The sequence below is a fragment of the Lissotriton vulgaris genome, chromosome 1_1 (genome assembly GCF_964263255.1).
Source record: "Lissotriton vulgaris chromosome 1_1, aLisVul1.2, whole genome shotgun sequence".
Taxonomy (NCBI): domain Eukaryota; kingdom Metazoa; phylum Chordata; class Amphibia; order Caudata; family Salamandridae; genus Lissotriton; species Lissotriton vulgaris.
The window spans coordinates 307,557,381-307,583,652 of record NC_141685.1 but is presented as its reverse complement, the minus strand read 5'-3'; the positions used below and the strand labels follow the sequence as shown (position 1 = coordinate 307,583,652).

At 43.5% G+C, this 26,272-nt stretch overlaps 1 pseudogene; it reads left to right on the top strand.

Annotated features, from left to right (window-relative positions):
* Positions 1-6,261: 6,261 nt before the first annotated feature.
* Positions 6,262-26,272, top strand: part of LOC147747092 (uncharacterized) — a 34,165-nt pseudogene continuing 14,154 nt past the window's right edge.

Genomic DNA, 26,272 nt, shown 5'->3' with positions numbered 1-26,272 from the left:
GGTCTAAGAAAATATAAAACAATAAAGATTTGAATCAAGGAGAATAAGACAAACATATGGTTTGTTTAAAATCTCCAACACGCCAACCGGTCAACTAAACATAAACGCCCATTATAATGGCTAGAGACACTCACCTAGTATTTGTACCTACACTCACAGTAACACAGTGAAAACACCACAAACTGACTCCACAACAGTTTAGAGAAATAGAGGTATTTAATCTAAACTACACAAGACCAAAACAACAAAAATCCAACATACACAGTTCAAGAATATGGTTTCAAAAGAGTTCTTAAGGTTGCAATAAAAATTCTTTAGGTTGCGATAAAATAATCCACAGTTGCGTGAAAAGTTCATAGTTGCGTCACGTTTCAGACACAGTACCTTTAGTTGCAACAAAGTTCCAAAGGCAGAAGCTAGTGCGGTGGAAAACAAGCGCTGCGTTGCTCCTGAGACCCTGGGGAGGCCTGTGCAACAGCCCCGGTGCAGCAGCGGGTTTGTTGCGATGAATCCGGTCTGTATGGGGAGGAAGGCCACTTGTATTGATTCCGGTGCGTAGGTTCCGTAGGAAGTTTGTTCTCGCAAAGGAAGGATACGTCGATCTCGTAGGGGCTGCTGTGATCTCCGGGGTGACGATGCGCGATCCAACGGCGATCTCTCTCTCGCAGCTCCTCGATGCGATGGCTTCGGCAATGACTCTCGCAGCGACATGATGCCGTCCGGAAGCAGGCGGTGCGGCGATCTCACCCAGCATCAACAGGCTCTGTGACGACACTCGCAGCGATGTTAGGCTTCCCGCACCGATCGGGTGCGTCCCGCAAACGAAGGATGCGACGACTCTGACAGCGGCAACAGGTGCTGCGACGATCTCGACCTTCATAGCGGCAGGAATTTCCTCACACTGTCGGGGATGCGCTCCGCAGCGAGCAATGCAATAACTTTTCTGTATCAAAGTCTTTAAATCTTGGTTTCCAGCTTCCCACTACAGGTACAACTTCCAGAGGCACCACACATGGGCCACGCACTCCAGGAAGGACAGAACTCTCTCAGTAGAGCTCAGGGGAAGCTGGGGGTGAAGTCCTTTTGTTCCTGGGACTTCAGAACATGGAGCCAGCTCTTCTTCTGGCCCTTGGAAATTACTTCAAGCAAGGGGACACAGCACAAAGCAAAGTCCTTCCGCTCTCCTTGGCAACAAAGCTACTGCAGGTCAGCCCTGGCAACACATCAGGGCAGTCTTCCTTCTTCAGTCTTCCAGCTTGATCCTTGGCAGAGGTTCCTTCTTGATTCCAGGATGATATAATTTTCTGTTGTCAGGTGTCCTGTACTTACACCCCTAAAAGTCTTTGTTCTCTTTGTGCATGTGGGCCCTGAGCCCGGTCTGAACCAGTTCTGGGTGTTTCTTGAGCGCTTTGTTTTCCTGGCTTCTCCTTTCCTTTCAGAGTGAGGGGCAGGGTCATCAGCCGCCCAGCAGGAGTTGGAGCCAGCATTGTGGAAGGCAGGCACAGCCCTATTCAGGCCCAGGTGCTATCTCCTCCCACCACTCAAGTTGCAAATGCAGTCATTCAGCCTAGGGCTGACTCAGACAGCCTCCTGGGGAATGTCCAGCCCCTGTCACTCTCAAACCCGACAGTCAATACACAAATAGGCCAAGGCACACAGAAGGGTCAGACAAGAGAACAGAAACTTTCTAAAAGTGCTGTTCTCAAACACAGGATTTAAAAACAACCTTTCCTAAAAGATGTGTTATTAAATTCTGAGTTCAGGGATACTAGACTCTTATGTCCTATCTTGTTTTTATGGGAAGAAAGGGTGGTAGCCACTGTAGCCAGCATCCCCCATGTTAACCTATGGAGCAAGAAAGCCTTACAATAGTGAAAAACGAAAATGGCTGTAATTCACTACCAGAGCATGTCACCTGCACCAGTACATGCTCTGCTATTCACATACACTGCACCCTGCCCAGGGGGGTACCTTGGCCCTTCCATAGGGGTGACCAATGTGCACAAAAAGGGAAGGGTTAGGCCTGGTCAGTCGGGACACTGACCAGGAGAACATGGCACTTCACAGACTGCACACAGGCACTGCAGTGGCAGGCATGAGACACCATTTTAGGGCTACTCCTGTGGGTAGCACAATCAGTGCTGCAGGCACACTAGTAGCATTTGTCATCACCAGCCCTGGCACACCCAGTGCACTTTACTAGGGACTTCTTGGTAATACAAATATGCCAATTATGTAGATCCAATCACAATAACAATTTACACAGAGAGCATATGCACTTTAGCACTGATCAGCAGTGGTCAAGTGCGCAGAGTCCTATAGCCAACAGCCACGGGTCAGGAAAAATAAGGGAGGAAGAAGCTAAAAGTTTGGGGATGACCCTGCAAAAAGGGCCAGTTCCAACAATATATATATATATATATATATATATATATATATATATATATATGAAAGGTACAATCTTCAAAAACGCCACACTCCTGCTGTGGAAACGAAGACACGGACCCAATGGCTGCAGTAAAGGAGATTTTATTAGAAACCTCTCTGGTTACGCGTTTCGAGCAACTAGTGCCCTTGGTCACACACCGCGCACCAGGTCAGCTACAAATTTAAACCATTTTTTTGAAGTGATGCTCCACCCATTTTCGTGAGTCACAAGGTGTAAACATAGAAAGAACACGTTTTATATTGTAGAGTACGTGCACACCTATATATACAATCTAAACAGCAGTGAGAATGGCACTGAAACAATAATATCTGCATGAATGCAAATACCCTAATATAATACATAATGGCCATGTACAAAAAATATATATAAGTCCTATGCAAAATTTGTCCAATTGGTCAATAAATATATATACACCTAGAAAAATATACTATCTATATACAATATCACAAAAATGTATGAAAAAATATATAAATATATATATCTACATAAATATATACTCTATTTCTATATACAAATCTACATATATTACATACACAATGATGACCTTCCATAACAATCTTATAATCATAAGGACTTATCCTAGAACATGAATCATACTAGTATGAATAATTCACGACTAAGATATATGCATGTACATTAAGCGTGCCAACACCCATATTACAAAACCCACTAGTGATTTTTACCACTGCGAACTAAAGTGAAAGTGAAAAAATGTGAGCTAAAAACAGATTATTGGTTGACATAGAATTCATTAATCACCAATTTCTACTTCGAGTGGATAGAGAGATAACTATTTACATAGAGCAAATGTACATCAAGATCTATATAATTAAAGAATCCTGGCTGGACTCCCATACGGTGCCACGTCGGCGCCATCAAGTATCAGTTGTTAAGTTCAGAAAGACCTTGAAAAGGAAAATATAAGAAAGACCACATGTGAATATTCTCTGGGTATACTTCTTGGAGTTATTATCAGAAAACCAGAAAAAATGCAGAGGTAAACAGAACTACAACAGATGGTGCAAGTCTTCAGTGGTATTTAACCCGTTCGGGTATTTACTGTCTAGTTCAATAATATATTCGGTTTCCTTTTTTCGTAACAGTTTTTCTCTGTCGCCTCCTCGGACGAGGGGCGCTACCACATCAATAACATAGTATGTTAAGTTAGACAGATCATTGTTATGTGTGGATTTGAAATGACGTGCTACCGGGTATGTATTGTCACTGTTTACTATGGCACGCAAGTGTTGCAAGATCCTGGCGTGCACCTGTAGCTTAGTGCTGCCCACATAACGAACGCCACAGGTGCACGTCAGGACATATATTGCAAACTCACTGTGACAGTTAAAGTATCCTCGGATAGCTTTCCTCCTAGAACTGAAAGGTGTATGGTAATGTGACGTGTTAACACCAAATTTACAAGCCCTACAGGAGGAACATTTAAAGAAACCTTTTTGTTTTAGCCAGGTACTGCCACTACCTAGTTCTGGACTGTTTTTAACTAGACAGTTGTGCATGCTTGGTGCTCTTTTATAAGTTATGGTGGGGGCACATGGGATGATATCGCCCAAGACACTATCAGTTTGAAGGATAGGCCAGTGCTTCCTCACAATAGACCTTATCTGTCTCTCTTGTTTGCTGAATGCCAATATGAGTCGAGGAGCAGGGTTGTCTGACTCCAGTTCTACAATTTCGGATGTCAGGAGTGATTCCCTAGGCTTAGCTCGACACCGCCTAAGCGCGCTATTTAAGACTTTGTCTTTGTAGCCCCTTGCTCTAAGTCTGTTCATGGTGATTTGTGCCTCATGTTCAAAAATTTCCGGAGTGCTGCTGATCCTTTTAACTCTCAGCAACTCACCATACGGAATATTGGTAATTACGTGTTGGGGATGCTTGCTACTAGCGTGTAATATACTGTTACCAGCCGTAGGCTTACGGTATAACGATGTGGTCACAGTATTATTAGCAATGGTGACATGAACGTCTAGGAAATCTGCTTGCTCTTTGCTAATGTTGGCCATAAAGAACAGATTGTCATTGTTCTGATTAAGAGCATCCACAAATACACATATATATATGGAAGAAAGGGTTGCCCCATGGTGGGAATGCACTTACGGGTAGGAATTAATGCCACCGCAAGGGCGCGAGCCGCGAACAAAGTCCTTTTCCTGCCAGACGCGTTTCGGGCCAACGCCCTCTTCAGTGGCAGACCATGTGACATGACGGCAAGCGGCAAACACCAGTAAATACCCACAGTAATTATACGCAGGTGTAACACCTGAAGCAAAGCTTTCTGGGACTGGTAGTTTATGAGTAGAACCCAAGTGGGTCGCCGCCGCCATTCACATGTAAAAAAGTATGCCGTCAGGATTGCGAGAAAAAAAAAAAATATATATATCCTGCTCCGCTACATCAGCACAAGGAAGGAAATCCGATCTGCATCAACGGAAACCACAGGTACAGACCACTCCACAGCGCAAAGGGTAAATTCACAGTGGTTTATTTACACGCAATCGCCAGCATGACGCGTTTCGGTCACTACACGGTGACCTTGATCACATGCCAAACAAAACCAATGAAATTGCTTATAAAGGGTGACCAATTAACACAAAAGCAGGGCGTACCTAGTAATGGAAACTGAAAAAACACTAAATTGTAGTTCATCCACAGTGAAAAACAGATCAATATATACAACGGTTAAAAGTCAGTATATACAATTAGAAATTAGTCTAAATGTACAAATACATTGCCTGAAAATATACAATTTATCAATATTTTATAAATCTATCTGTACAATATTTACAACTTGCAGATCTGTTGAGCTCATATCCGTTTAAATACAAATAAATACACTGTTGATTCGACATTCGAATCCTTGGTTCACAGGATGATAGTGTTAAAATTCATTATTTACCATTAAAGTTGCCCGCTAAAGTGCTAGTGTTAACCGCTATACTCCCAAAAGTGCAAAAACCCTAGTGCGAAAAATATAAAGTGCAAAAGTGCGAATTCAGCCAACTTAGGAGTCAGAACCCTGATCCCTAATACCTCATATGTGGCTGGCAAAAATATTAAAAAGTGGATAGGGAAATTTGTGAGGAGAAACTCAGGCCTAACCATGTTACACCTTATTAAGAGGTTTACATGTTTAAAAACTCATATTGCATGCTACCCTAGAACCCTAACTAGACCACGTGACTATCATGGATGGAAAGTTAGTATCCCCAAAATTATAATACATATTTTGGTAAATAACGGGGAAACCCATATTAGGACATAGTGCCTCAGCCATCACCCACAAGGATACTACGTAACAACTGGAAATGTCAGTCCAGAGCGGATCAAACACACCCTCTTCAATGAAAGATTAATATGACAATCTACATAGTGATACAGGCAGAGTTGTGATGGGGGAAATGAAACACAGACAGTGAATGTGTACAATAATACTAACACATCAGATAGATATAAGGGAATGCATCCAAACGGGTTGGAACTAGTCGATTCTGGAATGTACTTCTGAGTCAAACCAGATTAATGTTCAGATGCGAGGAGGCTAAGTACAACCTAAAGCTGGAAGACTGGACCATAAAAGTATGTGGTCAGATTTATATAACTGGAGGTTATAAAAAACAATGAAGGTCCTCCCCCGTGTTTAATCCATTAGGGATCCTCGTATCTAAAAGCAGAATGTATTTGCTCTCTAACTGTCTGAGACATTTTTCTCTGTTACCCCCTCTGATGTTTTTGGGGACTCCGTCAACAATGAAATAGCTAAGGTGGTTTACATTTTTCTGATGGACCAAGCCAAAATGCCGAGCGACCGGATATTTTTCATCGGAGTTGACTATCGCTCTGAGGTGCTGGAGTATGCGATTAAAGGCTTGCAGCTTAGTGCTCCCAACGTACTTGAGCCCACAAGTACATTGGAGCACATAAACTACAAATATATATATATATTGTCGCTCCAAGGTTGTCCACCTTTGAGTATCACATAAGCAGCAGCTTGATTTATGTGTAGGTGAGGCCAGGGATCCGCTTGTAGATGCCGCTCCGTAATGGTTCTGCCCGACGCGTTTCGAAGCTCCATATGCTTCTCTTCAGGGGCTTTAATGGAAGCGGTGTGCGCAACCGCTAACCCACTTCTCCATTTTCCATATGACACACCCACCAATGGGAGGCTCAAATGAGACTGTGTATTATGGGAAGTGTGGTGCGGAAAGCACACAATCAAGTCCTGTATGGACCGCGCAAGTGGGCCTGTCCTCGATCCCGTGTATGGCTGCTGTTTCACTTCCGTGACCCCCAAGGATGACGGGGTGGTGCATACTCCGCGGCTGGACGGCCGCGTATAAATTGTCGCTCCAAGATTGTCCACCTTTGAGTAGCACACAAGCAGCAGCTTGATTTATGTGTAGGTGAGGACGGGGATCCGCTTGTAGATGCAGCTCCATAATGGATCTGCCCGACGCGTTTCGAAGCTCCATATGCTTCTCTTCAGGGGCTTTAACGGAAGCGGTGTGCGCAACCTCTAACCCACTTCTCCATTTTCCATATGACACACCCACCAATGGGAGGCTCAAATGAGACTGTGTATTATGGGAAGTGTTGTGCGGAAAGCACACAATCAAGTCCTGTATGGATCCCGCAAGTGGGCCTGTCCTTGATCCCGTGTACGGCTGCTGTTTCACTTCCGTGACCCCCAAGGATGACGGGGTGGTGCTTACTCCGCGGCTGGACGGCCGCATATAAATTGTCACTCCAAGGTTGTCCACCTTTGAGTAGCACACGAGCAGCAGCTTGATTTATGTGTAGGTGAGGACGCGGATCCGCTTGTAGATGCCGCTCCGTAATGGATCTGCCCGACGCGTTTCGAAGCCCCATATGCTTCTCTTCAGGGGCTTTAACGGAAGCGGTGTGCGCAACCGCTAACCCACTTCTCCTTTTTCCATAGGACACACTCACCAATGGGAGCCTCAAATGAGACTGTGTATTATGGGAAGTGTGGTGCGGAAAGCACACAATCAAGTCCTGTATGGACCCCGCAAGTGGGCCTGTCCTCGATCCCGTGTACGGCTGCTGTTTCACTTCCGTGACCCCCAAGGATAACGGGGTGGTGCATACTCCGCGGCTGGACGGCCGCGTGTAAATTGTCGCTCCAAGGTTGTCCACCTTTGAGTAGCACATGAGCAGCAGCTTGATTTATGTGTAGGTGAGGACGGGGATCCGCTTGTAGATGCCGCTCCGTAATGGATCTGCCCGACGTGTTTTGAAGCTCCATATGCTCTTTAACGGAAGTGGTGAGCGCAACTGCTAACCCACTTCTTTATTTTCCATATGACACACCCACCAATGGGAGGCTCAAATGAGACTGTGTATTATGGGAAGTGTGGTGCGGAAAGCGCACAATCAAGTCCTATATGGACCCCGCAAGTGGGCCTGTCCTCGATCCCGTGTACGGCTGCTGCTTTACTTCCGTGACCCCCAAGGATGATGGGGTGGTGCATACTCCGCGGCTGGACGGCCGCATATAAATTGTCGCTCCAAGGTTGTCCACCTTTGAGTAGCACACGAGCAGAGCTTGATTTATGTGTAGGTGAGGACAGGGATCCGCTTGTAAATGCCACTCCGTAATGGATCTGCCCGACGCGTTTCGAAGCTCCATATGCTTCTCTTCAGGGGCTTTAACGGAAGCGGTGTGCGCAACCGCTAACCTACTTCCCCATAACCGCAACCGGATAATTTTGATCATGCCCAGATATTGCACGTATGTGTTGGAGTATCCGTTTGTGGGCGGGCAGTTTGGTACCGCCCACATATTGGAGCCCACACGGACACTCCAACACATAAATGGCATAATCAGTTTTACAAGTAAGCCACTTGGAGATCGCAGGAGGATGTTCATGGAAGGGACTTTTAAAATGGGTCCTATTACTGCCATATCGGCAGGCTTTGCACTGAGGACATTTCTTGAAGCCCTTCTTCAATACTGACCAGGTGGTAGAGGTCTTGGGCTCCAAGGTATTGCTAACTAGAGCCTTGGACATTGAAAGGGATCTTCTGAATGTTAGTACTGGTTTGATATCTATTTTGTGACCAATTACTGGATCACTTCGAACCAGGTTCCAATTGTTGTTCATAATTTTGCGAAGAGCCCCATGTTGATGGTTAAATGTCAAAATGAGTCGTGGGGAGCTGATTTGACCATCCCCTGCCAAGAAAACATCCAAATGGGTGTTGTTAGTTTTAGGAATCAGTGCCTCCTGTCTGCTCACTGAATTAGAACGCCTGATCGCTTTACTGAGATTTTCAGTGGAATAGCCCCTAGCCAGGAAACGTAACCTTCGGCATCCGTGTTGCAGATTCTCCTAATTCGGAGCATCTCTCCAAAGGGAATGCTCCGAATCAAGTGAGCCGGATGTTGGCTATTGGAGTGCAGAATGGTATTTCCGGCACTGGGCTTCCTGTAAAGTCTCGTGTTGAGGGTGGTACCCTCCACAAATACCTCGACATCCAAAAAGCAAATGGATTCAGAACTTAAATTTACAGTGAAATTAAGATTGACAGTATTCAAATTAATCAAATCAACAAAAGCCTTGGCACTATCATGACTACCCCTCCAGATCAAAAAAATGTCATCAATGTAACGCAAATATAAAACAATATTGTTAGAAATAAAATGATGGTGTTGACCGACTAGGACCTGCTCCTCCCATAGCCCAACGTGTAAACACGCGTAGCTAGGTGAGAAGCAGGCCCCCATCGCCACACCTCTGAACTGATGATAAATTGCGCCATTGAAGATAAAAAAGTTCTGTTCGAGGCACATTTTAGTCATTTCCACTAGCATCTTGTTGTGTGCCGTCGGATGAGGTAAGTCTTTGTTTAAGTAATAGTCCAAGGCCTTGAGTCCATCGCCATGTTGGATCGAGGTATAAAGGGATGAAACATCCAAAGTCATGAGTACCATGTTCTCTTCCCAAACAAAATGTTCAATCTTGCTCAAAAAGTCAAAGGAATCCCTAACATAGGATTTGAGATTCTTGACATGGCTCTGTAAGAAGAAGTCTATGTACTTTGAAACATGTTCCAAAGAGCTGTCTATGGCCGAAATGATGGGGCGGCCTGGTGGTATATCACTGTCTTTATGGATCTTAGGGATCAGATAGAATGAGGGGATAACTGGATGATCTTTTTTGAGGTATTTGAATTCCTCGTGTGAAAGTAGCCCAGCACTTCTCCATATTTGGAGCTTTTGATGTTGTTCAACCCATGTGTTTTTGACAATCTGGATATTACTTCGGCGGTAACACGACATATCATTGAGTTATAATTCCGCTTGTTGGAGATACATGTCTTTGGGCCATAGGACCACATTCCCGCCCTTATCGGCCCAATTATGTTGTGATCCTTTTTAAGTTTCATGATCAGTTGTTTGTAACATCGATTTTGTTTGGAAATGTGAAACTTCTTTTTGTTGATTGTGGTGTATAGATGTTTTTTATCACGAACCACACTATATATATATATATATATATATATATATATATATATATATATATATATATATATATATATATATATATATATATATATATATATATATATATATATATATATATATATATATATATATTCACCTGTACAACAAGCAGAAAACAAATCGACTTTCTTGACACAAAGTGGAATCATTGCCAATAAAATGAAGAAATATTGGCATCTCATATCTGGAGATCCGGACATTGGAGAACTAGCGGGAAAACAACCAGCAATCACCTACAAAAAGAATATCTCTCTTCAAGATCTCCTAGTAAAAAGTCATTTTAAAAAAAAACCTCAAACAAACTGGCTGCAAGACCAACGGAAAGGATTTCAACCATGCTCTACGTGTAAAGCATGTAAAATAGGAACTAGCAAAAAAAGCTATGAGGGACCAAATGGTAACATCATGTATATTGACCAACAGATAACATGCACGTCTAAAAATGTGGTATATATCATCGAGTGCAGATGTGGCATCAAGTATGTAGGCAGTACCACCTGCATGCTGAAACAGAGGATCTTAGAACACATCAGGGCGGTCAAAAATAAAAACATGCTTTACGCAACAGCAAAACACATAGATGCTTGTCAAGAAGGAGATTGGAGAACAATGAGATTCTATGGGGTGAAAAATGCTCACCAAAATGGAAAGAGGAAGCGACACAGTTCGTAAATTGCGACAAATTGAATCTCGCCTAATCATCCGATTACGAACAAAAACACCAAGAGGCATGAACTTTGGGGAAGACCTCCATATACATTTTGAGTGAACTTGATAGTACCAGCTGAAATACTTTCACTTTAATTGGGTACTATACCCTACAACAAATTGATAGTAATAACTGGAACTATTCCAATCATTAATACAAAAGAATTATTTTGCTCATGTGATTTAACATGTTAAGAAATGCATATGCAATTAATGACACACCAGTCTTTCTTTTAAATATGTGAATTGTTTGTTAATACTGTTTTCATGCTACAACTCCCATAATGCCACCTAAGGCTAATATGGGCCAGTATAAAAAAGAAAATAGTAGAAGGACTTACTGACCGTGAACAAAGCCCTGTGAGGCTGAAATGCGTTGGTGGGGTGAAGCTCCGATTAAAAGGCTTCAATAAGAAATTGGTTGTGCCGCTACTTTTGTGACATAAACTCTAAACTGGGTCAGGATCCGACCCCTGAGCCGAGCACACGCTGGTGAGCGCACTCGCTGTCTGCAGGATCACTTTGTGGCAAAAAAAAAAAATATATATATATATATATATATATATGTATATATATATATATATATCCCAGCCAAAAACAGTATTTTCAAATGTACTTCAAAATTTGTTGATTTTTACCTGCAGGAACACGTTATTGATTCATCAACCTATATACGAGACACCAGCGATTTTTTGCTCAAATTGAGATCACAAACATGGTCTGATGAGTATTTATTGCTTACTTTAGACATCCCAGCCTGAATACCAGTATTAGACATGAAGACGGGCTAAAGGCAGTTAAGCATTACCTCAACAAAAGACCCATATCCATGTATAATCACAACTGCATGCTTCTCAAAATTATTGGGTGGTGTCTTACTAATAATGTGTTCATGTTTGATGGAAACGTATATCAACAAATGCAAGGCGTAGTTATGGAGGCGTGCTTCTTCCCCAGCTGTGCTTGTCTTCATGTTGGTTGGTGAGAGGAGCATGTCCTACAGGTACAGCATAGTCAAATTTGGACTAATCATGTTATCAAGTGGTGGCGTTACATTGATGATGTCTTCATCAATTTGGCGTGGAACTGAAAACCAGACCAAATTATTTATAGACAACATCAACAAGAATAGAACGAAATTGAATTTTACATATCACATTGACAAGACCATGGCCAACTTCCTTGACATTACGGTGTACGTTAAATTTATTTATTAAAACATTTGTAAAGCGAGAAACGAAGGCCCGTGGGCATCTCGGCGCTAAGTAACTGCAATGTTTAGCCAACAAGGGGACTGAGAGTTCATTGGTTAAAAAGCCAGGTTTTAAGGTTTTTGCGGAAAGACCAAAGGGAAGTACTGGTCTTGATTGAGTGAGGCAATGTGTTCCATAATTTTGGAGCGGCCACAAGGACCAACAAGGTTTAACAAGGTTTAACAAGGTTAAAGACAACAAAATATACACATGCCTATATAGGAAACCCACAGCTGGGAACACACTGCTACATGCTACTAGTTTTCACCCGCAGCATACCATCACTAGTATACCATATGGGGAGTTTTTACGCATTCGCAGGGCCTGCAGCTCTAATCAAGACCTAATACATCATCCACAAGCAGCTAAGCAAAGGTTCTTAGAAAGGGGGTACAACCCATGAAGCTTGGACTTGGCTATTATGAAGGCTAACACGAAAGATAGATTGTCCATACTGAAAGGTAGCAAAAGGAAAACTCCCCCAGATTAGTCTCTAGCTGAAACTGCATCAGAGATGGCCACTACCACAAATCTGGAGCCTGAACCGTAAAGGCTCATTACCACCTATAGTAAACAAGCTAATGCTAATAAATCCATCATTAGTGCACAGTGGCCAATTGTCTTAACTGATACCACCTTGAGACATATTTTACCTGACAGACACAATCTCACTTTCAGAAAAGCCTACTCTATGCATAATGACCTGGTGAAGACTAGCCCTGAATGCAAAAATAACCATGTAAAAATGAACTGGTTAGCGCCGAAAAAAGGCTTTTTCAAATGCAGCACTTGCCGTGCCTGCAAGTTTGGAGTTAACACCACTTCCTACTATACTGCATTTGATACTAAACCTAGCAATTTGAAAAGCCATTACACCTGCAGAACGGACCATGCGGTCTACATTCTTCAACGCGGCTGTGGACTTTAGTACGTAGGCAGCACCAAATTACAGGTATACATACGTATTTTACAGCATTTACGTGCAATTCTTAATTCCGACCCAGCATACCCAGTGTCGCGACACTTTAAACGGGAACATAACAATAATCTTGATAGTTTCCAGTATTTTGTGATCGACACTGTCCCTAGTAATAAGAGAGGGGGAACCGTGAGAAAAAACTGAGGCAACTTGAATCTAGACATATAGTTGAGCTTGACACCATGTACCCCCATGGTTTGAATGTAGGGGAAGATTTACATAATTTCCTGTAAATAGTCAAAACACAGTAGGCTGCTTGTACTTACCGTAGACCTGGTTGATCAATGGTACTTACTTTTATAGATGCTTTAAACAGCGGTGTCACTATTATGCAAATGTCAAGTAAAGCATTGTAGTCTCACTGTGACTATTAATGAATAGTATCTGCATCTTGATGCCATGACATATGTTGTTTTTAACTTTGCACTTTTGACACTTTCATTTTGCACTTAATATTGGTACATTGGCTCCGCACAGTATAGAAGACAATGGTAAAACATTCTGAAAATACTGGCATATTGCCGTAATGTAGTTTACATTGCAGTATTTGCACAGTTTTATTGTTAATATTCGAGTATTATGAAATAACATACATTTTACAGGTAACACTTTTTTTCAATACGGCGATTTTAGGAAAGTTCCCAATAGTTATATAATATTTGTATCTACTAAATTTTAACATAGGAATTAAGTGCATTTGTGCATTTTAACACATGTTTTACTTAATGCTATATTTTATGTGGATGTATAATACATCAAACGTTGATTATTTTAACACCACAAGTTCACCAAGAAACTCGTAACATTGCTTTGCTCACCTTGGTGAGCAAGCCTGCGGGTTGAGGTGAAACGCGTCCAAGATCATGTATTAATTATCTTTGGCTTCATAATGCATCTGATGTTCAATCAATCCAAATGGAACTCAGTCACAAGTCATGTTAACAACACAATGCTGAAATGTTAGAACCACCAGGAAAAAGGCTCCGTCTAAGGAACGATTAATGCACAAGGTTTCCCTCCTCACTAAATCCCTCCCAGCGCTGCCGTCTCTTTCGCTATTTAGCATATCCTCATGAAGCCAAAGATAATTAATACACTATCTTTGCTAGTGCAATGAGCACTTTAGTTAAACAACAGTACTTACCTATATGCCATGATGCATTATGGGAGATAGAGGCTTGCTCATTCAGGTGACCAAAGACAGTATAAAAGATGGATGCACAGATGCACTTTGTTGACTACTTCCTCTCCATGAGCAAGGCTGTAGTGTTGAAACATGTAGGGCTGAGGGAAGCTATGTGCTACATGTCCTGGATTAAAGGCAATTGTCTCCAGAAATGGGCCTCTGTTTTGTGTTGATCTATACATATATATATATATATTTTTTTATATATATCCACAAAAACCCCAATTCCTTTTTGCTGCAAAGAGGGAATGAGCAGCACCACGAGCCAACAGGATCCATCCAAATTGTATTTATTTCACTGACAGTGCAATACAGGATAGATTATATATCTATGTATATAATCCCTGAAAAAAACATAGGCTTCAGACATGTTATAGTTAGGAATTAGAAATCCTCCATCCAGATATTTATATTTATATATCCACTCATTCTTCAATGCAGATTGCTATATATATAATACAAACCAAACCACATTCACTGGATGATGTCATCAGTGATGTAATTTGAGATGTCATCAGTGATGTCATTAGTGATGTCACTGACCATGTCATGAATGATGTAAGATGAGACATCATCAGCAGTGGATTGCGGGCACACGAGTTATAGTTAGCAGAACTAACTATAACAGAGGAATTTGAATGGTTTTGTACGAGTGAAATGTCCAGCTAACTATAACAGCCCTGAAACCTATGTTTTTTTCAGTGAATTTCTAAGGTTTTTTAAATGCCAATTCCTAACTATAACATGTCTGAAACAAATGGCGTTTTCAGTGAATTTCAAAGGTTTTTTAAAGGATATTTTTTTTATGGAATAATAGTTACATGTATTTTTACACTGATTTTCAACAGTTTTTTAACTGTTTATTTGTACACATTTTATTTTTTAAATTACATTACCTATTTTTAACATAAATTGAAATACAAATGGTTTTTAAAATATTATAACTGAAATATTGTTTTTTTTGTTGAATGTATAAGTGCAGAGCTATAAGTACTTGGGTACTGACTGAATGATTAGAGTACTGCAAGGAGAGTGCCTGGGTGAATTTATAAGTGGTTGGGTTTTGGCTCATTAAATGGATTAGTCAATGGTGCTGAATGGGTCACTACAGGAGTGCAAGGGGAGTGACAGGGTGTTTGCTGAAGTGTATGGATACTGACTGGAGAATTAAAAGTGTGAAAGACAAGTGTGTAGGTGGTTAGAGGACTGAATGCATAGTGGATAGGCGTTTGAAGCAGTCTATGTGCTAAGGCCTGGCTCAGTGCATGAGTACTTGGGTAGTGACTGAATGATTAGAGTACTGCAAGGAGAGAGCCTGGGTAAATTTATAAGTGTCTGGGTTTTGGTGAAGTTTTTGGAATTTTTTCAGATGGGTACTGGTGGTAACTGACTCTGACTAACCAGTCCTGGAGTCAGTGCTATGCTAAAAGACACTTAGAATACAGTTAAAACACCTACATACACTAGGGAACACTATGCCTTTGGGTACCCCTGTGATTAGAATGACCTCCTCTATAAGCCCCCAGTACATAATAGGGCAGGGGGATTAAAACTACCTCCTAAAACGCGCCACAGGGTGCGTTTGCGCACTGGTTAAAGGAGGGGGGCTGAGCTGACGTGTGCAAACACGCCCTGTGGCCGTTTTAATTTGGGAGATAAAGGCCCCTTGAATCCTGCATGTCCCTTGGGTCCAACTAGCCCACCAGGTATCTCCAGTTAGCACTACAGAGCTGTGTTGCAGAGAGGTGTAAAAAGTGGCACAGTCTGGATCACCTCTCTGCAACGCAGTGCAGTAACGCTTACTGGAAGCACCTGGTGGACTAGTAGTCCCCCAGGGGCCCACAGGATTGCAGAGAGGTGTAAAAAGGGGCACGACCTGGGCAACCTCTCTGAAACACAGCACAGTGGTGCTTAATGGAAGCACCTGGTGGGCTAGTCGGCCCCCTGGGGCTCTCAGGATTGAAGGGGAATTATTTCCCCAACTTAAAATGCATCACAGGACGTGTCTTCATATGTCACCTCAGGCCTATCCCCTCACTTCATCACTGTGTAAACGCGCCCTGTGGCCGTTTTAGGTTGGGAGATTAAGTTCCCTTGAATCCTGAGGGTCCCTAGGGTTAAACTAGCCCATCTAGGTACCTCCAGTAAGTGCCACAGAGCTGCATTGCAAAGAGGTGTAAAAAGGAATGTGGTCTCTGAACACCTGTATGCAACACAGTTCCCTGGCGCATACTGGAGATACCTGTTGGGCTAGATGGTCCTCTGGGACCCTCAGTATTAAAAGAGAATTAATTCCCCAACCTACAACTTGCCACTGGCGCATTTACACAATGGTGAAGGAAGGGGGCGTAGCCTGAGGTGACATGTCTGCAAACACGCCCTGCAAACACGCAGCTCTGTGGCGCTTACTGGAGGTACCTGGTGGGCAAGTTGGCCCCCAGGGACTCTCAGGATTGAAGAGGAATTAACTCCCCAACTTAAACTGCGTCACAGGGTGTGCTTGCACACGTCAACTTAGGACCTGCCCCCCCATCCCTTCACAACAGTGCAAACGCACCCTGTGGTGTGTTTTAAGTTGGGGGATTAACTCCCCTTGCAACTAGCCCATCAATTACCTCCACTAAGCGCCACTGAGCTGGGTTGCAGCGAGGTGTAAAAAGGGACGCAGCCTCAGAACACCTCTCTGCAACGCAGCCCCCTGGTGCAGGCTGAAGGTTCCTGGTGGGCTAGTTGGCCCCCAGGGACCCCTAGTATTCAAGGGGAATTCGTTCCCCATTTGCATAGTGCTGCAGCGAGGGGGCGGGGCCTCCGCATGATGCCGGTTTTTTTTCCACGAGGTTCCCGCCCTGCCATAGCAAACTACAGTGTCCCAGGGGTGGGCACCCCGGGACTCTGCAGGAGTCAGCCCTGGGGGGTGGCAGTCCCCGGTGCCACAACAAGGCTCCAGGAGGGGGGCCGCGTGGCCCCCCTCCCACAACCTACAAAGCCCCAGGGGTGGTGGTCCCCAGGGCTGGGGGTCCGTCACAGAACCCCAATTTAAATATTTAGGGCCCCAGGTAGGTGGCGTTCCCTGGGGGTTGGGGGGGGCTTGAGCCCCCCACACAGGGTATTTTAAAAAGGAAAAAACCCATGGAGGTGGGGGTCCCTGGGGCTGCGGGCGGCCGTGAGCCCCCCACCATTCTTTTCTGAAATCCCCAGGGGGTGGCGGTCACTGGGGCTGTGGGGGCCTGAGAACCTCTTCACCTAATGTAAAGAAACCTCGGGGTGGTGGTCCCCAGAGCTGGGGGGGCCTGAGAGCCCCCGCACCTAATGTAAAGATGCCCTGGGGGTGGACATCCCCGGGGCTGGGTGGGGCTGAGAGCCCCCCACCTAATTTTATAAAGCACCGTGGGGTGGGGGTCCCAGGGCCGCGGGGCTGAAAGCCCCCCACATAATTTTTTTAAGCCCCATGGGGTGGCGGTCCCAGGGCTGGGTACAGTATACACATTGCCCCCGGGACTTTGCCCCCCTCGTGGGCTAATTAACAACGAAGCGTGGGAGCCCACGCTTCGCTTTAAAAAAATATTTCGGCAGAAATTCTTGCCGATTTTTCTTTTTTTTAAATGCTTTTTTTGGCCCAGGTTGTTTCTACCCTGCCCCTTTTTGCGTTTTGCAAGTTTTTTTCCTGCTTTTTTGTGCCTCGGTTAAATTTAGGATTTTTCTCAGTTTAGGAGTAGTAAAGTTAGGGGCACATGCATCATTGTAGGAATTTGCATTTCCTAAATTGCGAAAATTAAGGAATCACAATTTAGGAATTGCAAAATCCTATGCATCAAGAAATCCTAATTTTTTTTAGGATTTCTTAATTTTCGGAATTTGCGATTCCTTAATTGCGAATCGCAATTAAGGAATGGCATTACATTGATTCCTATGGGCCTAGAGGCCCATAGGAATCAATGCCGTTTTGCATTTCTTTTTTTTGGAATTCCAAAGGACCCCCCCCGCACCCCTGAAATGTATTTTAAAGTGCATGTTTCACACACACATGTCCTAAGGACATGTGTGTCTGTGACATGACACTTTCCAAAATGCATTTTTGTGCTTTTTTAAAGAATTTCGCAAATTAACACGAGGGTCAACCTCGTGTTAATTTGCACTTCCTATTTCAAAATTCGCATTTTTTTTTAAATTGATGCATTGCATTTAAGGAATCGCACAAATGTGATTCCTTAAATGCATTTGCATTTTTAGGAAATGCAAAAAAAAGCGAATTTTGAAAAATCGTTTCATGCATCCCAAAAACGTATTTAGGAAGTGCAAACGGCCGAATTTACCAATTCGCACCGTTTGCACTTCCTAAATAGGTTGATGCATGTGCCCCTTAGATTTAGGAGCCCTAAACTGAGAAAAATCCTAAATTTAAGACTTTCGGTATTCACAGAAGGCATTTAGGAGTCCTAAAGTTAGGACTCCTAACTCCTGTGAATACCAAAATGAGTAAGTGCCATCTGTGAATACCGAAATAAGTAAGTGCCTTCTGTGCATACCGAAATGGGAGTACGTTTAGGATTTTGTCTTATGTTACTTCTGTGAATCGGGCCCAAAGAGACTTTCTATTGACCCTTTCATTCTCTTCAAATATCTCATAGTCCTAGATCCTCCATGGTGTTCTTCAAACAGGCTGCCATGTTAGGTAAGTTGAAGTGAGGGCACCTAATAGAGAGGCCTGTGGCACTAGTTAGTGAAGCTCCTCCATCGTCCCCTTAAAAAGCCAATCCTGGATGAGATTTACCACATCTGGAACATTCATAATCATAATCTAAACGTTATTTCTCCTTGACTGAACCTCTATTCTTTCAAGTGCTTCCAGTGTCGGTTTTTAATTCGCCTTTAGTGAGGCCAATTCCCTGGAAAACATTTTCAACTTCAAGAGATTTACTCATCACTTTCTTCTCTAGTGCAAGCGTTCTTACAGCCACTCCTCTAATTTTTTCCCAATGCCTGACAAGACTTTCCAATCTTCTTTTGCAAATCTATTTTTAATCTTTTCTAAGATAATTCTCTATATTTTTTCAATCTCTATCTTTTCAGTCCTAATACTTCACTGTGGGTCAGCAAGGGATCCTGATACAAAAGAATCAGGCGCTTCTTTTTCTTTAGATGTCATTTTCCTGTACAACATCACTATCCTCATTGTTAACTCGTGACTGGGATTCAAGCCTATTAATGAGTGTGATTTCTATGCTGATTGTGCCACCCACTCTTTTTTTCCCGGAGTTTTATGTAGCACAAACTTGACCCGAAGGTCTCGGGTATCAGAGCACTTTACACATGCACCAGTCGCGTTACATGAGGACACATTCATTTTTGTTAGGCACGGGAAGATTACGTGATTTTCCCATAATCACAGGATGTTGCGCGTCCTTGCTGAGACCCGAACCCGGTTCCGCAGATTTGAGGTCGACTACCATAGCCGTTTGGCCACATCCTCTTTCTTTAAGTCGTTTTTACTACTGCATGGACTATATCTTCCATAGGACAACACTGGGATTGCTTAACTACAGTTTATACGTGTAATTTCAAATTCCAAATTTGGTGTCGCAGGAATCACAATATAAAAACACAATTGAAGGTAAAGTTGGTTTTTAAATTGCAATTCTGAAAATGGCACTATAGAAAGTTGACATTTTCTTACTGTAATCATTTGGTGCCTTCTGGTAATCGCTGGAATGCATGTCTGGGGTGGGTGACAGCTGACTTACAGCATTCCCTTTAGAGAGCCATACAAAAGGAAAGGTAGGTGTGACTGAGTGGCAATCTGCATGCTGATGGGTCATCCTGAGCAGGATAGGAGGGAGAAGCTGACACTAACATGGCTGTGTCCTGTCCCCACACAGAGGTTTGCATATCCATGTAGTGAGTCTGGAGCCAGGGCAGGAAAGGCAGGGTCTTGTGCACTTCAAAAGCATCTCTTCGACGTCTCCCTGCTTCAAAGGCCCAACTGGTTATAAGTACTGGGCCTCTGACACCACCAAATCAGAACACTTCTGGAATTGAGGACATTTTACCAGAACAAGGACTGCTGTACTGCCAGGAGGGACTGCAACTCTGCTGAACAGTTTTGCTGCGTTGGCCTGCTGCCTCTTGCCTTGAAATGAGAAGGACTGGACCTTCATCTGTATATCCCAGAGCCTAAGTATCTCCAAGGATTTGTTGCTTGCCTCTTATTCCTGAAGTCGTAGGGATATCAAAGACTGCAACCTGCAACCAGCAGCTGGACTCTGCCTGTGGTAAGTCCTGCTCTGCCAACTGGTGCCAATCCAGTCCTGGGCCCTTGGAAGTGAGTTTTCTGTGCTCCAACCCATACAATCCACGCATCGACGATGTCCCGCCAATCAGAACTGACACATTTCCTACGACACCGATGCATTGCACCTGCTACATGAACCGCGGACATCGCATTGAACTATGCATCGCTCTCCAGTCCGACACATCTCTGACTTGCGCAGCTTGGTGCCAACGCATCACATACAGCCCAGTGGTTTGATGAAGATGCATCGAACAGATGTTCATCACAACTTGACTCTCTACGCATCCTTGACTTTGCACACCTGACAACTGACGCATCGCTTCATCTGAGACATCAACAACCACACATCGCCTTCCTTGCTTTACGCATCGTCCTCTGCATCAACACATCCAAGTTACTGTTCAGTGGGCCAAGGCTGATCCCTGTATCTGTCCTGCACTCCATCACTGTTAGCCTGAACTTTTGGATTTAGCCCGGTCAAGCAAGACCAGATAGCCCCAGTTGGCGCTATTTGTTTCTAAGCATTCAAAAAAGAGTTTAGTCTTTTTTTTATCCTGTTATGGAGTACCTTTGTGGTGTTTTCACTGTGTTACTGTGTGTTGTGAGCAAAAATACTTTACGCATCGCTTCTTAAATTAATCCTGAATGCTCTGTGCCAAGCTACCAGAGGGTGAGCACAGGTTAATTTAAAGTATGTTACTGACTTACCTTAACTAGGATTGTGGTTCCTTCTTGGACAGGAACATAGTTCTGACAACCAGCAACCCAATTTCTAACAGATACCATATCATACCTCTGTTGGACTTGACCTTTTTTGTAGGGTTTTCCCCAAAATGTTTGCTTCTTCCTCCTACTTTTTCCTGACCTGTTGTTGGTTTTAGGACTCTGGGCACTTTACCACTGCTAATCAGTGCTAAAGTGCACATGCTCTCTGTGTAAATTTTGTTTATAGGTTGGTGTTTCCATGATTGGCATATTTGATTTACTGGGAAGCCCCTAGTAAAGTGCACTGAGTGTTCCAGGGCCTGTAAATCAAATGCTACTAGTGTGCCTGTAGCACTAGTTATGCGACCCACATGAGCAGCCCTGAAAAGGTATCTCAGACCTGCCACTGTAGTGTCTGTGCATAGTTTTGAACTGCCATGTTGACTTGGCAAGTGCACCCACTTGCCAGGCCCTAACCTTCCCTCTTCTTACATGTAAAGCACCCCTATGGTAGGCCCTAGGTACCCCCCTGGGCAGTATGCAGTGTATATGAAATGTAGGACATGTACCGGTGTGTGTGGCATGTCCTGATAGGGAAATAAAGCCAATTTCCTTTTCACTATTGAAAGTCTACCTTGCTCATTGGATAGAATGGGAAATGCTTTGTAACATCTTACAAGTATAACTTCCCATTGGGACAAGATAGAGAAATAAAGTTTCGGCTCTCTGAACCCAGAATTTAATAACACAGCTTTTAGTAAAGATGGTTTTTAAATTGTGTGGTTAAAAATGGCACTTTTAGAATGTAGGCATTTTCTTGTTTAACCATTTGGTATGCTTCTGCCTGTTTGTGTATTTAATGTCTGGTTTTGGAGTGACAGTGGCTGGGGATGTGCACTCACTGTAGACAGCATGGGGGGGGGGGGGGTAGTTGAGGTGCGCCTGGCCCTTCCTGAATGACTCAGAGCTGAGCTGAATAGATTTTGGCTGAATTTAGAGTAGTGGCGGTGATTTCCTTGCACCTGAATAGGGCCCTACTTCCTAGCAAAATGCTGTTGCCACCCCCTGTGGTCATACTGAATGAGTGAGGACAAAACTGGTTTGGACTGGGCTTCGAGACCCTTGCACAAAGAGAACAAATACATTTTGGGGCATAAGTATTAGACCTAAAACCCCCGAACTTTAGATCACTCCTGGACTCAAGAGTAACCTTTGCCAAGGAGAAGAGCTGAAGAGCTGTGAGGAGGAGTACTGCCTCTTTGCTGTGTGCAGTGTGGGGTTGGCCTGCAGTTGCTGTTTCTGCCAAGGAGAGGGCAAAAACTGGAACTTTGCTTTGAACCTACTTGAAGAAGATCTTCAAGGGCCTGTATGTGCTGGCCTACTGTTCTGAAGTCTCTGGGACACAAAGACTTCACCTCCAGCTCCTCTGAACTCTGCTGGTAAGAGTTCTGGCCTGCCAGGAGGTACGTGTTCCAGTTCTGGGCCTCTGGGCGCTGCTTCTGCTGTTTGGGAGCTGGAAAAAAGAAGAACTGAATAAATTGACTCATCGCTCTTCTTGTGTCTGTTTTCCGATGCAGCACTGCTGTGTGAGAATAATCTCCATGCATTGCAACTCCGCTGCCGAAACCGATGCAGCGCCTGTCTCCACTGCAAGGACCGACACATTGAGGGATCGCAGATGAAGAAACTGATGCAGCGCCGCTCGATACCGCTGCATCAATCGCTGAGGCATCCTGGATTTCCACGCATCGTGCCTCTGCAGCAAGTTTTCCCGACGCATCACCCGCAGACCAGAATCGTCTTGGAGTCGACGCATCACTTGCCCCTACAGACCGGACACGACATATCACTTCTCCTGCGTGCAGCAGAACTGTCGCATTGCCTCCCAATGGTCTCAGGAACTGACGCACCTCTTTGTTTCTCGACACTTACCATCTCTGTGACTGTTTGGCCTTGTGAATTTTGATATACTTTGTGAGAAATCATGCATCCATAGTTTTCTATGGACCCAGTTGCTTTAAACCTTTTCAAAGTCATATTCCTATTACATGTATGCTGGATATTTGACGTTTTGGTCTTTTTGAGTTTAGATAAAGATACTTTATTTTTCCTAAACTGGTGTGGTGTCCATTTGTGGTGTGCCACTGATTACTGTGTGTTTTGAGTACAAATTCTTTACACATTGCTTTTGGGATAAGTCTTTCTGCTGATGCCAGGCTACCCAGGGGGTGAGCAGGGGTTATCTAAAGTGTGTATCCCTCCTAACCTGACTAGAAGCAAGGGTCCCTATTTGGACAAAGGTACCTACCTCTGCCAACTGCAGACCCTCATTTCTAACAATACCATATTAAATACCACCAAACTAACAACTATATAACACCTATTATGAATTTGTGGGGGAAAAACACAGATATTTGTGGTTACCGCACCAAAATAGGCACGATATAGTAAATACTGCATGCTTAGTAAATACTAGGTTATACAGTAAATACTGCATGCTTTTCCTCTGAGGTGTGACCTGATGAAATTTAACGAAGGTTGAGTTATTTAACATGTCCGGTAATTATCATCTATGGTAAATACTTCAAACTCATAATTCCGACCCATGCATAAACAGGGGTTTACGCATGAGTTGGAATTAGCCGACCCACTCGTAATCAGGTCCTCCGTAAATAACATAGAGAATTTAAAGGCAGTAGATTAGTCTTAGTAAAATTAGTTGGATAACCTGAGACAGAGCACAACATTTCCTGTAGGAAAAGGTTCAAAAAGGTAATAGGGTTGGACATGTATTTCAAAATGCACTCAGCATAGTCAGTTAATTTAATTTCTTCTGAGCCATATTTTAAACCAGATATTAAAATTACAACACATCCTTTCAAAGAATGGTTCTAAACATAAAAAAAGTAAAAGAGAGACAAGACATTCTTGTCTCCTACCCTGGTGTAAATCAAATTATGTGAAAAAAACTTTACCAAACACACTAACATGAGGGTTGGACTATAAGAATTTCATGTAAAGAAATTAATTAGGGGCTAAAACCAAACTAGCTCTGCATGGATGGCATGAGCTAATCCTATTCTTTATGTCTTTGCTGCAAAAATTGCATATTGCTTTGTCACTTTTCTAGCTCAGCATGGATGGCACTGTGCTAATCATGTGCTTAAAATCTCTGCTAGCAAAATCGGAGTGCCCCACTCAAGTGATAACTGCAGTCTTTCTCAGGGTGAACCACAAAAGTAACTAAATAAACCAGTGCTTAAAATAAGCACTCAGGCTTAATTTAGAGGCAATGTGTAAAGTATTTATGTTGCACAAACACAGTAATTAAGTAAAAAAGAAACATCCTAAATGAACTTTATTTATTTACTTTTTTTAAATATAGATAATTGTAATGAATAAAATGACACCAAAATGAAAAAAATCCAATCCGTATAATCTGACTTACACGTTTTTAACATTTTAGGTAACAATAGCGCCAAGATGTGCAACTGAGGCTATCTGGTCATGCTGGACCAACATAAAGTCACATGTTCCAGCTGACCGTAATGAAGCATCGGCCGGGTACAGGACTGCATTTAGTCTGCTGGGAGTTCTGTCCTTGATGAAAAGTCTGCGTGGTGTTGCTTTTCAGAACTCTGAGTAACTTGATGCTGGATACAGTGATACTTTCAGCTGCGTAGCAAGACTTGATGGGGCTTAGCGTCGCATGGTGGAGAAGTGTGGCTCAATGGTTAGAGCGGCAGACCCTGATGCAGAGGTCTAGCACGGGACCAGAGTTCAATTCCCGCCTCGGCGGGTCTTGGGCTCAATTTCTTGATAATTCTCGCCTCGGTGCCTATTCGAATCATGAGTCCCACTCTGCAACTCTGGGCAATAGCTTGCTTAATCTCCACAACGGCCCCATCAACGCTAGGATGCCTGGCTTCACCTTGGGGGTGCCCAGGAGTGGGCACTTCACATTCTACATGGCGCCATATTCAAGTAGGAGCGGCATGGCTCTGTGGGGCTTCCTGCCGCTCTGAGTGGGATCTGGTACAGCTTTCAGATGGGATCTGCACGGCATGGCTCTGTGAGGCATTGTGTTGCTCGGCATTGGATCCGGTGAAACTTTCAGTTCGGAACTGCGCTTCTTTGCAGAGCCCTCCATGGCTTTGCACCAAATCTGATGGAACCTTCAGTTAAGCAGGGAGAAGAAAATTCTGACTCCAGCCAAGGGCCTAGGACCATGAGGACAGAGCTTGTGGGGTCAGGATTCACTGCCATAGAGGCAAGCAGAGGGAACCAGGCCAGCTCTAGATAGTACTGGCCAACTGGAAAGCAGGAATTGCCCCTGGAAACTTGTTGTTTCACTGTAGCTCAAACAGACAGTCAGCCAACTGCCTTTGAATTAACTTCTGGGGTCCTGGGTTCAAGGCAAGTAGGTCCAGTCTTCCTTCTTCAGCCAGACGGGCTGTTATAGTTATAGTTAGGACCATGTTTCCATAGGAAAGGCATTTCTTTGACTAACCTAGAACTTTGGTGCCATTTGACAAATCTTCACAAAACTTTCCCAAAAAAGTTATATCCACCTCAGCTCCTTCCAGGAAATTTTTGGGGTGATCTGTCAAGCAGGGGCTGAGAAAAAAGGCAGGGTCACAAAATGTGTTTTCCACATTCATTTTTTCAGAAGAAAATTGAAAGGTGATACTGTAAGAACTGCCAAGCAGAATTATACCAAATTTGGAAGAATGCTAGATTTTGGTCCAGAACGTGTGCTGTTTGTGATATGGTGTAATTCCATTCGGTAGTTTTTGAGAAATGAAGGCTAAAAAATGTTGTATATTTCACCCATGGGGGATCCATGGAGGTTACGGATCTTAAGATCTGATTGGCTGCCACCACATCAACAAAGATGTGGCGACAGCCATTTTAGGACCAGTGGACTGAGTCCCCTGTCCTTGAAATAAGTTTTAAAAAACATATAAGAGGCCAAGGTAGGGATACCAGGGGGATCCATCCCTCCGCCCAGGGGGAAAAAACAACTGACTTTTTTAAAATGTTACCACATATTCACGGAAGATCTGGTCCACCGGTGGTGGGGCAATTTGATCTGTGAAAGGCAGCATCGCCAAACGGCTTTATCATCAATAAATATATATAAGCAGTGAAAACTGCTAA